The sequence below is a fragment of the Triturus cristatus genome, chromosome 1_2, assembly GCF_964204655.1.
Source record: "Triturus cristatus chromosome 1_2, aTriCri1.1, whole genome shotgun sequence".
Taxonomy (NCBI): domain Eukaryota; kingdom Metazoa; phylum Chordata; class Amphibia; order Caudata; family Salamandridae; genus Triturus; species Triturus cristatus.
The window spans coordinates 1159201134-1159214973 of NC_140580.1; positions in this window are offsets into that span (position 1 = coordinate 1159201134).

The window sequence follows — 13840 nt, forward strand, 5'->3', positions numbered from 1 at the left end:
TGCGGGAAAATGCACCATAAAACCACAGAAACATCACATCCGAAACAAGCCTAAGCACGGAGCTACATGGATGCACCCTGACCCAGCGCAGAGGACAACGTGAACCCCACAACCCCCACAGACCACCAGCAAGCAACAACGGGGACGGGGAAGGCCAAGGAGAAAAGGGAGAGGAAGACGGGGTGCAGACCGCAGGAAAACAAAACCGGCATCACGGAGGTGACAGAACACTACCAGCAACTGACCCACAAGCAGACTACCATGAATGCAGTCGGAGTGTCGAGGAGGCCAACGGAGGAGGCCATGAGGCGCCGGCAGGACTAGACAACCTAAACCAGGTACAAACCCCCTGCCAACAGGAAGGCAGCAACGGCGACAGGAGGAGACGGAGGAAACCCAGGCCACAATCATTAGTGAGGAGACGGTGCAAGGAGTAGGGAGTACGGACACAGCTCGAGAGGACCTGACAACATCAACAGTGAATGTAACGGACAGGGACTGGGTGGCCGGGGGGAGATGGGCACAATGACACACATGCACAACAAAGCTTAACACACTGCACACCCACAATTACCCAGGATCATGTCCCACATCCCCTTGGCACACTGCAGCACACACACATAGTAAGAACAGCACACCCACATCGACGACAACGTGGTACAATGCGCATATCTGACACTGCAGAACAGAGGGCACAACTGGCTCCGCACATGCACAGAAACATGCCTACCACATCTGGCAGAGCAGGAAACTGTGAAATGGACATGTGCGCGTACGACCTCACATCCGTCATGTAGTCCAAATCCACACTGTCCCGCAGAAGAATCCAGCACCTCACAAGCAGTCACAATGTACATTGTCAAACAATGCTGGCATGGCGTACACCGGGCCGTCCCACTCCGGTCATGCTTAGGGGGGGCGTAACAGACAAGATTTCCGTGTGGTCCCCCACTGGCTGTGGTGATATGGTTGTGTCCACTGTCCACTACACTCCATTCACCAGGGATGGATGTTGCGATGGATATGGGTGTGTGCTGCATACTGCGCTCTGTCCAGCACATCTCCGCCACTCTTGGCATTGTGTACTTTCCCAATCATGGTACTACTGCATCCTTCACACATGCCTGTTTGCCACCTCTCCCCACATTCGGCTGTTGTGTGGCTGAGGTGCCATGCCGTTGATGACTCGTGTTCATGACTTGGCCAGGTAACCATTGTGAGTTGTTCTGTCGTGTCTGGTGGGTGGGCATGTTGTGCATGTTCATTGTGGTTTTGTGACGTGTGCATTGCCAGAGTTGTGATATGCATGGTTGTGGAGTTGAGGTGAGTGGGGTTTTCATTTGGAACTTGCCAAGGGGCTGTGCATTTTCCTTGGTGCCATCCTGGGGATGCTGGTTGCTGATGGACTGTCAGAGAACGGAGGAATCATGCACACTGGCTGTGTATTTGAAGGCGACATTGTTGGAGGTTCCACGGTGTTCTGTTGTTGCCTGCACATTGGGGTGGGACGTGTGCTTTCTGTTGCGGTGATTGTGTGCTGTGTCACCAGGGGGCACAGGTGGAACATGTGTGCTGTGGATTGCCCCCAACACGTGCTTGCATCCTGCTATGGCGTATGGTCCTTGCTTGGTATCCAGCGTGACCTGGCATTGTGTTGGAGGTATGAGGACTGGGGTACCAGGGTGATGGTGATGTCCAGGACAGGTGTGAGGGACTTGGATGTGGCTGGCAGTGAGACTCCTCCGACTCTGACGGGAGTTGGTTGGGGGGTGTCAGAGGCCAACAGGTGCAGCCAAGCCAGCAGCTTGGTGTGGGGTGGGATGTTGGTTGTCCGCTGTGTTGGTGCCGTAGGCCTGTTGAGCAATGATGGTCGGGATGCGTGGGATGGTTGTCCCTTTCAGCCTGTGGTGGACGGTGACATTGTCAGAGGTTGGGTCTGTGCAGCGGGTACGCTTCCTGGGGGTCCGCTGTCTTTGTCTGCGCTGCATCTGTGGTGGTCCGGGGGGTTGTTCCGGGTGTGGGTTGTGGTCCTGGTGTGGTGTCGGTGGGTGTTGTGGCCCTCTTGGGTGTCCGGGTCGCATGATGGGTGGCTCCATGGCATCTGTTGCCCTTCCGATGTGGCCCTGGGCTGGGCTCCCTTTTGTTTTGCTGCAGGATGCCATCCGACTTTACACCAGGTCAGAGCAGGTGTAGAGTTCCTGGTGCTAACGCGCCTTATCGCCTGTTTTGTGTTTTTATCGCAGTTCTGTCTGGTCGTTGAGAATGTTGAGGTGTAATGTTGTCCCGGATTTTGGCACGAGAACGCCTACTCTGCATCTCATTAGCGATAGTTGTGGGGGGCCTCTGTGGCAATGTTTTTTGCAGCTGCTATCGCGGGTAAACTGGTGCTGTGGGCTGTTAACAACAGCTTGTGAATGGGGCGATAGATTTATCGCAACTTTGGCTGCTATAAAGTGCCGTTGACTCGGCGATAGTTCCTTGTGAATATACCCCATTGTGTTTCTGCAGGAGGACAATTCTGCGGAGAGGTATTTTGTGTCTGGTGAAGGGTAGTCTAAGTGGAGAGGGACGGTGTGTCTGCAGGAGTGCAATATTACCGGGGAGGGGTTCTATGTCTGGAAAAGGGTGATCTCACTGGAGAGGGATTGTGCGTCTGGTGGAGGGCGATCTCAGTCAAGAAGGATTGTGTTTCTGATGTAGTGGGATCTCACTGGATTCGGATTGTGTCTGAAGTTGGCTGCTTTCACCAGAGAGGGATTGTGTGTCTGGTGGAGGGCAATCTCACTGAAGAATTGTATGTCTGCAGATGGACAATGTTACTGTGGAGGGGTTCTGTTGGAGGTTGAGCTCACTGCAGAGAGATTGTGTGTCTGATGGAGGATGACCTCAGTGGAGAAGGGTTTTGTTTCTGATCAAGGGGGATCTCACTGGAGAGGGATTGTTCCTCAAGGAGTGTGATCTCACGAGTGCGGCATTGTGTCTGGAGGAGGGCCAACTCACTTGCAAGGTACTGTCTGGAGGAGACTGATCTCATTGGCGAGAGACTGTGTCGGGAGGAGAGTGATCTCACTGGTGAGGGACTGTGTCTGGAGGAGTGGGATCTCACGGGCGAGGCATTGTGTCTGGAGGAGGGTGATCTCACTGGCAAAGGATTGTGTCTGGAGGAGGGCGATCTCACTGGCGAGGGATTGTGTCTGGAAGAGGGCGATCTCACTGGCGAGGGATTGTGTCTGGAGGACAGTGATCTCAGTGGCGAAGTATTGTATCTGAAGGAGGGCATCTAACTGGTGTGGGATTGTGTCTGGAGGACTGTGATCTCACTGGAGAGGGATTGTGTCTGGATGACGGTGATCTCACTGGCAAAGGATTGTGTCTGAAGGAGGGCATCTAACTGGTGTGGGATTGTGTCTGGAGGACTGTGATCTCACTGGAGAGGGATTGTGTCTGGATGACGGTGATCTCACTGGCAAAGGATTGTGTCTGAAGGAGGGCATCTAACTGGTGTGGGATTGTGTCTGAAGGACTGTGATCTCACTGGAGAGGGATTGTGTCTGGAGGACGGTGATCTGACGGGTGAGGGATTGTGTCTGGAAGATGGAGATCTCACTGGCGAGGGATTGTGTCTGAAGGAGGGAATCTCACTGGTGTGGGATTGTGTCTGGAGGACTGTGATCTCACTGGAGAGGGATTGTGTCTGGAGGTTAGCGATCTCACTGGTGAGGGATTGTGTCTGGAAGAGGGCCATCTCACTGGCGAGGGATTGTGTCTGAAGGAGGGCATCTCACTGGTGTGGGATTGTGTCTGGAGGACTGTGCTCTCACTGGAGAGGGATTGTGTCTGGAGGACGTCGATCTCACTAGTGAGGGATTGTGTCTGGAAGAGGGCGATCTCACTGGTGATGGATTGTGTCTAAAGGAGGGCATCTCACTTGTGTGGTATTGTATCCGGAGGACTGTGATCTCACTGGAGAGGGATTGTGTCTGGAGGACGGTGATCTCACGGCCGAGGGATTGTATCTGGAAGAGGGCGATCTCACTGGTGATGGATTGTGTCTGAAGGAGGGCATCTCACTTGTGTGGTATTGTATCTGGAGGACTGTGATCTCACTGGAGAGGGATTGTGTCTGGAGGACGGTGATCTCACGGGCGAGGTATTGTGTCTTGAAGAGGGCGATCTCACTGGCGAGGGATTGTGACTGGCAGAGGGGGATCTCACTGGCGAGGGATTATGTCTGGAGGACTGTGATCTCATTGGAGAGGGATTGTGTCTGAAGGAGGGCATCTCACTGGTGTGGGATTGGGTTTGGAGGACTTGTGATCTCACTGGAGAGGGGTTGTGTCTGGAGGACGGCGATCTCAGTGGTGAGGGATTGTGTCTGGAAGACGGCGATCTCACAGGCGAGGGATTGTGTCTCAAGGAGAGCATTTCACTGGTCTGGGATTGTGTCTGGAGGACTGTGATCTCACTTGAGAGGGATTGTGTCTGGACAATGGATATCTCACTGGCGAGGGATTGTGTCTGGAGGAGGGCGATCTCACTGGAGTGAGATTGTGTGTTTGAAGTAGGAGAGACAGTGTGTATCTGAGGGTGAACTCACTGGTTATGGATTGTGTGTCTGTGGAGGGTGATCTCACTGGAGACTGATTGAAAATCCACAGGAAAGTTGTCTCACTGGAGAGAGATTGTATGTCCACAGGAAAGTGATCTCACTGGCGAGGGATTGTGCATCTGAGTACAAGATCACTGTAGAGAGATTGTGCCTGGAAGAGTTTGTGATCTCGCTGGAGTGAGATTCCTTGCATGGAGGAGGAGAGAGACTTTGTGCCTCATTTACAAGGTCATTGCCCTGCTCTGCTCTGCCTGACTTTTCATGGCCTTGTAAATACGGGACACTTTCACGCATAACTCTGCATGAAAGGGGCATTCCACGGGTGTTGCTGTGGGTGTTCCCAATCATCATCCATGAAACCTGACACATTCACAATCACAATCCGGACTGGAACGGGTCCAAGATGTTGTTGTCTTCAAGGTGGTGGGTCAATTGTGTGTTGATGATTTTCTCGATGACCTTTGCCGGGAACGGGAGCAGGGAGATGGGCCGGAAGTTCTTGAGGTCCTTGGGATCCGCTTTGGGCCTCTTGAGGAGGGCGTTGATTTCGGCGTGCTTCCAGCTTTCCGGGAATGTCGCTGTTTCAAAGGAGATGTTGATGATCTTCTGCAGTTGGGGTGCGATGACTGCGTCTGCTTTGTTGAATACGTGGTGTGGGCACGGGTCTGACGGGGATCCTGAGTTGATGGAGTTCATAACCTTGCGTGTCTCGTCGTCGTTGACGTTGGACCAGGAGTTGGTGCTGGTGGTGTTCGCGGGGGAGGTGGAGTCTGGTGTGGTCGGGGCGGTCGTGGTGTTGAAGCTGTCATGGATGTCAGCGATCTTGCGGTGGAAGAAGGTGGCTAGTGAGTCGCACAGTACTTGTGAGGGCGGGATGTCGTTGGCATTGGTGCTGGGGTTGGAGAGTTCCTTTACGATGCTGAAGAGTTCTTTGCTGTTGTGTGCGTTGTTATCCAGGCGGTCTTTGAAGGAGGACCTCTTGGCTAATCTGATGAGGTGGTGATGTCTGCGGGTGGCGTCCTTGTGGGCTGCGTGGTTGTCCGGTGTGCGTTCGTGGAGCCATTTCTTTTCCAGTTTCCGGCATGCGCGTTTGGAGGTCTGGAGCTTGCTGGTGAACCAGGTGGCTCTCTTGCTGGCGTGGTTGTTGGAGGGTTTCTTGAGTGGGGCGAGGCTGTTGGCACAGTCGTCGATCCACTGTTTGAGGTTGTGGGCTGCGGCGTCTGGGTTGGTGGGGTCGGTGGGTGGGTTCTGGGTGAGGGTGGTGATCAGCCGGTCTTCGGTGACTTTGCTCCAGCAGCGGCGAGGCAGCTGTTGGGTGTGGTGGTGCGTGGTTGGTTTCTTGAAGTTGAAATGGATGCAGCGGTGGTCGGTCCAGTGGAGTTCGGTGGTGGGGTCGAAGGCGACGTGGGTGCTTGTGGAGAAGACGGGGTCCAGCGTGTGGCCGGCGGCGTGTGTGGGTGCGGTAAAGAGTTGTCTGAGGCTGAGGTTGGCGAGGTTGTCTATCAGGGTGACGGAGTTGGCGTCGTTGTTGTTCTCGAGGTGGAAGTTCAGGTCCCCGAGGAGGATGTAGTCCATGGAGGCGAGGGCGTGGATGCTGGTGAGGTCGGCGATGGAGTCGGGGTCCGGGGAGTCTGTAGATGAGTGTTCCTCTGAGGTTGGTGTTGGGGTCGGTGTGGATCTGGAGGTGCAGGTGTTCTGCGGTGTTGAGGGTGTCGTCTGTGTGGGTGGCGACCTTGAGGGTGGACTTGTGGACGATGGCTATTCCTCCTCCGATTCCGTTGGCGCGATCCCTGCGGGTGATCTTGTAACCATCCGGGATGGCTATGGCGATGTCGTGCGCCGAGGAGTCGTTCCACCAGGTCTCGGTCAGGAAGGCTACGTCTGGGGCAGAGGTGTCGAGCAGATCCCAGAGCTCGACGGCGTGTTTGCGTGCGGAGTGGATGTTGGGGAGTATGCAGCGTAGGTGGTTGGGTCCTGTCCTTGGAGGTTTGGTGGCTCTGTTGCAGGTTAAGCTGCAGGTGCGGCAGAAGAAAGGTCCGTGGGTCCGTTTCGGGCTGGCCTGGAAGCAGGTGTGGTTTCGGCCGGCGTTGAGTGCGTGGAGGTTGCTGGCATCGTAGCTGAGTCTGGTGTCCTGGCGTTCGTGGGGTCCAGGGGTTCTGGCGCTGGGCGCGGTCCAGGTGCGGATGGGTGCAGACGGGCTTGCCTTAGGCGCGCCTTCGGCGCGCTAGCGGCACGGCGCGCAGCGTCCGGCATATATGTGGAGGCGGGAGGGAGGAGCAGCTGGGAGGCGGGAGGCGGGAAGAGCGAGTGGGCAGGTGCCGGGGCCACGGGGGTGCAGCGGCGGGGAACAGTGGTACAGAAGGCAAGTGGGCACAACAACAGGGGGGAGAGAACAAGTGTATTACAGCAGGAAAATGGGGCACAGAGGTGAAAGGGGCTCAACAAGGGGGGAGAGACGAGTGGCACAGAACAGAAGCGGGGCCTAAGGGGAGCCGTGGCACAGAGGCAAAGGCAAAAGTACGGCGCTTACTGGCGGAAGCGGCGGCAGGAGCACACAGTCGTCGCTGCGTGGAGGGGGAGCGACCTACCAGAAGGTCAGGGGTCGCTACTTGCGTCAGATTAAACTGGCCCAGCCTCTCTCTTTTGATGCATTGCTGTTGTCGTCTGTTTCCTTGTGCCATGGAGCGCCATGTCGTGAAGAACGGCGCATCCATTGCGCTGTAAGCTATTTTGCAACAGGCGCGAGTGAACTGACGTATTGCTGCTTTAGCGCAGCGATGCATCGGTTTCTTGTAAATGATCCACACAAATGCTGTGTCGCCAGGAATGCGTCAGAATCCAACGCCTCCCCTAGGACCCGAGTGGCGTAACTTGTATTTCTACTTGTTTTTCCTCTTTCTATGCGAGCTGCATTCTGCAGCGTGCATAGAAAGAGGAAAATGCCATTAATTCATGTTTTTGTGCAGGAAGGCATCCCTTCCTGCGCAAAAACAATCATCCTCGCAATGCAGGCACTCCAGCAGCATGACACAAGGCTGCCTGCACTGGCGCATGGCAGACAATCGTGCGTCAGCGCAGGGAAAAGCACCCAGATGCGTCACGTTGTGAATAGAACGCATCCCTGCCCTTTTAGAATGGCGCAGCTCGGCGCAGTAGAATGGCTCGCGGCGCAGCGCTGCGCCCATTCTTTGTAAAGGAGGCCCTGTGCGTCTGGAGGAAGCGCGCTCACCTGAACTCTACAGAAAGAGGAGGGTGCTCCAGTCTTCACCGGCAGAGGCACAGAGTCAGACATGGGGGGCACAGCCAGTCTCACCGATAGGGGGGTCAGAGGTCCGCAATGGAGGCTTCCGACTGCAAGAAATGGTCATGTCTTAATGAAAGGCAGCCGTAAAACAGACATGTGGTTTCCATGGTTGCAGAGCGTGTGTGTCCCCGTCATTCTGCCTGTTGCAGACAGGAGCGGGAGTCTCTTCTGGAAGCTAATGAGAAAAGACAGAACAGGTGGCGGTCGTGCGGGTGGGAGGCACCGATAAGAGCAGGAGAGGGGGTGGAGCCGGGGCTTGGGGCCCAGAGAGGACAGATAGAAGGGCCGGGTGGGTTTGTGGGGCCCAGAGTTTGATTGTCAGAAGCTCAGGCTGAAGTGGGGGTCCAGAGTGCCATGGGTGGGGATGGGGCCTAGGGCTGGACTGACAAAGGGCCAGGGTGGGGTGGGGGCTCGGGGATGGGGTCCCAGGGCTGGATTGACAAAGAACACAGGTTGGGTGGGGGCTCAAGGCTGGATTGACAGAGAGCCAGGGTGATTTGGGGCCCCAGGGGTGGATTGACAGAGGGCCTGGGTGGGTGAGGGTTGGACTAACAATAAATGTAGGTTGGTTGGTGCCCAGGGGTGGATTGTCAGAGAGTGCAGGTTGGGTGAGGGCCAAAGGCTGGATTAATAGAGGGTGCAGTATGGGGGGCAGGGCCCAGGGGTGGACTGACAAAGGATGCAGGTTGGGTGGGGCCCCCAAGGCTGGATTGACAGAGGGCGCAGGTTGGGTGGGGGCCAAGGCTGGATTGACAGAGGGCTCAGGTTGGGCGGGTGGCCAAGGCTGGATTTACAGAGGGCTCAGTTTGGGTGGGGGCCAAGGCTGGATTGACAGAGGGCGCAGGTTGGGTGGGGCCCAGGGGTCAATTGTCAGAGGGCACAGGTTGGGTGGGCCCCCAAGGCTGGATTGACAGAGGGCGCAGGTTGGGTGGGGCCCAAGGCTGGATTAACAGAGGGTCCAGGTTGGGTGGGTGCCCAAGGCTGGATTTATAAAGGGCTCAGGTTGGGTGGCAGCCCAAGGCTGGATTGACAGAGGGCTCAGGTCGGGTGGGGGCCAAGGCTGATTGATAGAGGGCGCAGGTTGGGTGGGGGCCCAAGGCTGATTGATAGAGGGCGCAGGTTGGGTGGGGGCCCAAGGCTGGATTGACAGAGGGCGCAGGTCGGGTGGGGGCCCAAGGCTGATTGATAGAGGGCGCAGGTTGGGTGGGGGCCCAAGGCTGGATTGACAGAGGGCTCAGGTCGGGTGGGGGGCCAAGGCTGGATTGACAGAGGGCGCAGGTTGGGTGGGGGCCAAGGCTGGATTGAAAGAGGGTGCAGGTTGGGTGGGGGCCAAGGCTGGATTGACAGAGGGTGCAGGTTGGGTGGGGGCCAAGGCTGGATTGACAGAGGGTGCAGGTTGGGTGGGTGCCCAAGGCTGTATTGACAGAGGGCGCAGGTTGGGTGGGGGCCAAGGGTGGATTGACAGAGGGCGCAGGTTGGGTGGGGGCCCAAGGCTGGATTGACAGAGGGCGCAGGTTGGGTGGGGGCCCAAGGCTGGATTGACAGAGGGCGCAGGTTGGGTGGGGGCCCAAGGCTGGATTGACAGAGGGTGCAGGTTGGGTGGGGGCCCAAGGCTGGATTGACAGAGGGTGCAGGTTGGGTGGGGGCCAAGGCTGGATTGACAGAGGGCGCAGGTTGGGTGGGGGCCCAAGGCTGGATTGACAGAGGGCTCAGGTTGGGTGGGGGCCAAGGCTGGATTGACAGAGGGTGCAGGTTGGGTGGCAGCCCAAGGCTGGATTGACAGAGGGCGCAGGTTGGGTGGCAGCCCAAGGCTGGATTGACAGAGGGCGCAGGTTGGGTGGGGGCCAAGGCTGGATTGACAGAGGGCTCAGGTTGGGTGGCAGCCCAAGGCTGGATTGACAGAGGGCGCAGGTTGGGTGGCAGCCCAAGGCTGGATTGACAGAGGGCGCAGGTTGGGTGGGGGCCCAAGGCTGGATTGATAGAGGGCACAGGTTGGGTGGCAGCCCAAGGCTGGATTGTCAGAGGGTGCAGGTTCGGTGGCAGCCCAAGGCTGGATTGACAGAGGGCGCAGGTTGGGTGGGGGCCAAGGCTGTATTGACAGAGGGCTCAGGTTGGGTGGGGGGCCAAGGCTGGATTAACAGAGGGTCCAGGTTGGGTGGGGCCCAGGGGTCAATTGTCAGAGGGCACAGGTTGGGTGGGTGCCCAAGGCTGGATTGATAGAGGGCACAGGTTGGGTGGGTGCCCAAGGCTGGATTGACAGAGGGCGCAGGTTGGGTGGGTGCCCAAGGCTGGATTGACAGAGGGCGCAGGTTGGGTGGGGGCCAAGGCTGGATTAACAGAGGGCGCAGGTTCGGTGGCAGCCCAAGGCTGGATTGACAGAGGGTGCAGGTTGGGTGGCAGCCCAAGGCTGGATTGATAGATGGCGCAGGTTGGGTGGCAGCCCAAGGCTGGATTGACAGAGGGCGCAGGTTGGGTGGGTGCCCAAGGCTGAATTGACAGTGGGCGCAGGTTGGGTGTGGGCCCAAGGCTGGATTGACAGAGGGCGCAGGTTGGGTGGGGGGGCCAAGGCTGGATTGACAGAGGGCGCAGGTTGGGTGGGGGCCAAGGCTGGATTGATAGAGGGCACAGGTTGGGTGGCAGCCCAAGGCTAGATTGACAGAGGGCGCAGGTTGGGTGGGGGGGCCAAGGCTGGATTGACAGAGGGCGCAGGTTGGGTGGGGGCCAAGGCTGGATTGACAGAGGGCGCAGGTTGGGTGGGTGCCCAAGGCTGGATTGACAGAGGGTCCAGGTTGGGTTGGGGGGGCCAAGGCTGGATTGACAGAGGGTCCAGGTTGGGTGGGGGCCAAGGCTGGATTGACAGAGGGTGCAGGTTGGGTGGGGGCCCAAGGCTGTATTGACAGAGGGCGCAGGTTGGGTGGGGGCCCAAGGCTGGATTGACAGAGGGCTCAGGTTGGGTGGGGGCCAAGGCTGGATTGACAGAGGGCGCAGGTTGGGTGGGGGCCCAAGGCTGGATTGACAGAGGGCGCAGGTTGGGTGGGGGCCCAAGGCTGGATTAACAGAGGGCGCAGGTTCGGTGGCAGCCCAAGGCTGGATTGACAGAGGGCGCAGGTTCGGTGGAGGCCCAATCCTGGACTGGCAACGGGCCTAGGTGGGGTTGACAGAGGTCCGGGTCCTGCACAAGGCCGCAGCCTCATTTGGCCGCGCCCACGGTCCTTCTGCGCCGGGTCATGTGCCGGAGCGCTTCACGCCAGTACTGGTACGTCCATCACCTCCCTCCCTGCTTGGCTGGAACTCGCTGCGCTATCTACCACCCTACCTCCATTTACTCTTAGGAAGGGCGCCTCTCTTGGCACTGACAACTAACTAGAGAATAATTTGGGAAAAGAAGAAACCTGCATCTCCGTGGCAGGGGGGCGAGTTTCAGCGCTGGAGCCCCCCCCCCCCCCTCACCCCTCATGACCTCCTCCTAGGATTCCCTCACTACCACCTGGCAAAAGTGCCCCTCATCTCTCCAGAGCCCCTCCCTCACATCCATTTAATTCTAAAGCATTGGTATAGTCTGGGTTTACTAATAAGAATGTGTGTCGACCCAAACAAACCCTTCTTAGCGACATTAGGACTAGATAATGAAAGACTGTGGAAAAACACAGAAGGTCCTAACCTGCTTAATGCAGTTTGCATGCAGCTGTTTGATGAGGAAGGTAACAGTAACTGTTCTTTCTATATTAGGGTTGTATCTTTTGATTTGGTAACAAAAGGATCTCTTTGACGAAAGCAGTAATCCACTCAGCTATCCACATAAAATACAGATGTGTGATCCGCACAGTACACATTCTTAGCAGCACACACATTAACCCTCTGTGCTACTTTAGAGCGAGTCAAATCTGCCACCAGACAAAACTCTGAACTCTCTCTCTCGCAGGAACAGTAATCACAAGATTTATCTTGAAGTTATTATTGCTGCCTGAAAGCTGGACTCACAAGGAACTCTGCAGCAGCTGCTTTTAAAATGTAAGTTATCGCTCAACAGCGCCCCCTTGAGGTCTGCGGCCCGCTCCCTGGATCATGCCCAGTGCAGCCGCAAGGTACAGTTAATGGGGCATGCTTCTATACTGCACTGAACGCCCTTCAAGGACGGTGCTAAGGGTTCGCAGAGGCGCCATTGGCCGGGAGGGGGGGGGGGGGGGGCAGACGCTTGCACAGGGCCTTTATTACAAACAGTGAGCCTGGTGGCACAGCAGGCATGGGCCTCAATGTTCCGAGCCGCTGGGGCACGTTAATATTAAGGAAGGGACCACAGACACTTTTGCAGCCCCTTCTGTAATACCAACACCGCTGCGCACACGTAGAGCCAGCGCCATCTTTAGAGGGCATCTCCTCATTGGCATGGGAGGGTGTGGCCTCATGCAAATGAGAGAGTCATTTTGCCTCCTTCCCATGCTCCAGTATGGACACAGGCGCAGAGACAAAGAAGCCATCAGGAAGCGCACTGTGTACCACAAGGAGGGGGTGCACATTGTACCCCCTGAGGGCAGCCCTCTGGAGTCCCCCCGCATGCGTGCCCCTCCAGGCGGGAGAAGTCACTTGCTCCACCCATCTGCAGGGGATCTCTGATCCCTCTTTGATGCCCAGGTATGTTGCCTCCCGCACAGAGAAATACAGACAGCCTGATACAAACACCCTCTCCCTCCTTTACTAATGCGCTGCCCCCAGGGCAGTACGAGTTTGCAGCTGCCATGAGAACAGCACACTGTCTCACTGCAAGCCCAGCAGCCATTTAAAGGTATGCTGGGCACAAACAGCTGCAGTGCGCTCTGTCTGTAATATGGGTCCAGCTTGCCTTTCAATGATGCCGGCTTGCAAGTGCAGGCGCGCATCCGTGCGCGTATCAGGAACAGTACGCTATTTATCAAACGGCACAGTGTTCAGGTGTGCGCACAACAGAGGATCCCGCCAGCTCAGACTGGCACAATGCACCAGTTTACATAATCAGACACCTGCACTTTTCCTTTCATTTATACCCCTCGATGACCTCAACTCAGGTACTGCACCATCACATTCTCAGGCAAACCTTAAGGTGTTCATTGCCTCAGTGATGTGGCATAGAGAAAGAAATGTGACTCCGTGCGAAACATGCCAGGGTAGCAGCCAGGTGTGGCCGGCTTGCAGAGAGGACCAATATGGACAACAAGAAACTCCTGAAGGAATTATTTTGGATTACTTTTTGTTATATGCTTTGTCATTCAGGATCCAATCAAGACACATCAATTGATGAACATCATTGATGTAGAAAGAATGTTTTGAGGGCACAGAAGAAAGATAGCATACGAAATTAGGTCTTTGTTTGACAGGGTTGAAAAACCTTTTCAAGCAACAACCACAATCCTTGTCAGGGTGAACCACAAAATTCACTAAATTAAACTGTGCTTGGCACAAAAGCAGTCAAGCCTGTCTTAGAAACACTGTGTAAAGTGTTTACGCAATACACAAAGAGTAATAACATGAAAATACAACACAACAGAAATCCCAAACCAATTTAGAAAACCAGAGTACAATGTAATTCATAAAATGAGACCAAAACAACAAACTTCCAAACAATAGAACCTAGGGTCTGCAATCTGAAATGTTAAAGTGAAAGCAGCACCACAAAGCAGAAAGCACGAGGTAAGAAACAGGGTTACTGGTTAAGGGGGTGAAACCCTCAAGCAGAAACCACAATCCATGTCAGGGTGACATCACAAGTAAATCCCAAATTAGCCTGTGCTCAAACCTTGGGTAGCTTGGCACAGAACAGTCAGGCTTCACTTATAGACAATGTGTAAAGTATTCGTTAAACACTTCAAACATTAATAAAATGAAAACACCACACAAGAAGAATCCCACAGCAAATTAGAAGAAATACATTTTTAATAAATAAAACAAGACCA